Raw genomic sequence first — 2,345 nt, 5'->3', positions numbered from 1 at the left:
CCAAATTTCTAATGGAGGACCTTGTTTCAGTCATAAAACTTTGAGTGGTTTTAATTAAATCAGAGACTACAGTTGCTAATTCAGAGTGGCTCTACTTAGAATTCTCTGTTTGTTGTTGAGAAGATGATGGAAAAGGCTTGCTATTGCTAAACCTGTTTCTTCCACCATTATTGTTGTTCAGGCCTTGTTGAGGCCTCTGTTGATCCTTCCATGAGAGGTTTGGATAATTTCTCCATGAAGGATTATAGGTGTTTCCATAGGGTTCTCCCATGTAATTCACCTCTTCCATTGCTGGGTTCTCAGGATCATAAGCTTCTTCTTCAGATGAAGCTTCCTTGGTACTGCTTGTTGCTGCTTGCATTCCAGACAGACTCTGAGAAATTATATTAACTTGTTGAGTCAATATTTTGTTCTGAGCCAATATGGCATTCAGAGTATCAATCTCAAGAACTCCTTTCTTCTGATTTGTCCCATTATTCACAGGATTCCTTTCAGAAGTGTACATGAATTGGTTATTTGTAACCATTTCAATGAGTTCCTGAGCTTCTGCAGGCGTCTTCTTCAGATGAAGAGATCCTCCAGCAGAGCTGTCCAATGACATCTTGGACAGTTCAGATAGACCATCATAGAAAATACCTATGATGCTCCATTCTGAAAGAATGTCAGAAGGACACCTTTTGATCAATTGCTTGTATCTTTCCCAGGCTTCATAGAGGGATTCACCTTCCTTCTGTCTGAAGGTTTGGACTTCCACTCTAAGCTTGCTCAATTTTTGAGGTGGAAAGAATTTTACCAAGAAGGCATTGACTAGCTTTTCCCAAGAGTTCAGGCTTTCTTTCGGTTGTGAATCCAACCATGTTCTAGCTCTGTCTCTTATAGCAAAGGAAAAAAGCATAAGTCTATAGACCTCAGGATCAACCCCATTAGTCTTGACAATATCACAGATTTGCAAGAATTCAGCTAAGAATTGATGAGGATCTTCTAATGGAAGTCTATGAAACTTGCAATTCTGTTGCATTAGAGAAACTAATTGAGGCTTAAGCTCAAAGTTGTTTGCTCTAATGGCAGGGATTGAGATGCTTCTCCCATAGAAGTCAGGAGTAGGTGCAGTAAAGTCACCAAGCACCTTCCTTGCATTGTTGGCATTGTTGTTGTTTTCGGCTGCCATGGCTTCTTCTTGTTTGAAAAGTTCTGTTAGGTCCTCTATAGAGAGTTGTACTTTAGCTTCTCTTAGCTTTCTCTTCAAGGTCTTTTCAGGTTCAGGATCAGCTTCAACAAGAATGCCTTTGTCCTTGCTCCTGCTCATATAAAAAGAGAGGAGAAGAAAATATGGAATCCTCTATGTCACAGTATAGAGATTCCTTGAGGTGTCAGAGATAAAGAAGAATAGACGGAGAAGGTAGAGAAGAAAGAATTCAAACTTATCAAGAGGGATAGAGTTCGAATTGTACATTGAGGAGGAGTGTTAGTCCATAAATAGAAGGATGTGGGAAGAGGGGAAGAATTTTCGAAAATAAAGTAAAAATATTTTGAAATAATGAAGAGAAATTTTGAAAATTTGGTAAATGATTTTCGAAAGCTAAGATTGGGAAAGAAATTAAGTGATTTTTGAAAAAGATTTTGAAATTAGAAATAAAAAAGATATGATTGAAACTTAATTTTGAAAAAGATGTGATTGAAAAGACATGATTGAGAAGATATGATTGAGAATCAAATTTAAAAGAAGAAAGTTTTTAAATTAAAGTTGATTACTTGACCAACAAGAAATTAAAAGATATGATTCTAGAATTAAAACTTTTCATCCTTTCTTAATAGGCAAGTAACAACTTGAAAATTTTGAATTAAATCACTAATTATAGCAAGGATTTTCGAAAATATTAATAAATAAAAAAATTGAAAAGAAATTGATTTTGAAAAGATATGATTGAAAAGATATAATTTGAAAAAAATTTGATTTTGAAAAATTATGAATATTTGAAAAAGATTTGAATTAAAAACAAAATCTTCCCTCTAGTGTCCTCCTGGTGTTAAACGCCCAGAATGGCATCCATTCTGGCGTTTAACGCCCAGCCAGGTACCCTAGCTGGCGTTTAAACGCCAGTTTTCCTTCTTCACTGGGTGTTTTGAATGCCCAGCTTTTTCTGTGTAATTCCTCTACTGAATATTCTGAATCTTCAATTCTCTGTGTTATTGACTCAAAAAGACACAATTTTAAATTTTTTTTTGAATTTTTAATGATGAGAAACAATAAAAAATGCAACTAAGATCAAATAAACAATGCATGCAAGACACCAAACTTAGAAGTTTGTATACTAAGGACTATAACAATTTGAAAATGCATGTAA

General features: G+C 35.0%; 1 non-coding gene across 1 annotated transcript; it reads left to right on the top strand.

The window, feature by feature from the left end:
* Positions 1 to 659: 659 nt before the first annotated feature.
* Positions 660 to 763, top strand: LOC148567181 (small nucleolar RNA R71). Its single transcript, XR_015882302.1, has one exon. It is a non-coding gene; the product is annotated as a small nucleolar RNA R71 (small nucleolar RNA).
* The last annotated feature ends 1,582 nt before the right edge of the window (positions 764 to 2,345 follow it).

The sequence above is a fragment of the Arachis ipaensis genome, chromosome B4 (assembly GCF_059453495.1).
Source record: "Arachis ipaensis isolate K30076 ecotype BB chromosome B4, ASM5945349v1, whole genome shotgun sequence".
In the NCBI taxonomy this organism is placed as follows: Eukaryota; Viridiplantae; Streptophyta; class Magnoliopsida; order Fabales; family Fabaceae; genus Arachis; species Arachis ipaensis.
The sequence above is the reverse complement of the archived record's forward strand: the minus strand, read 5'-3'. Positions and strand labels throughout refer to the sequence as shown.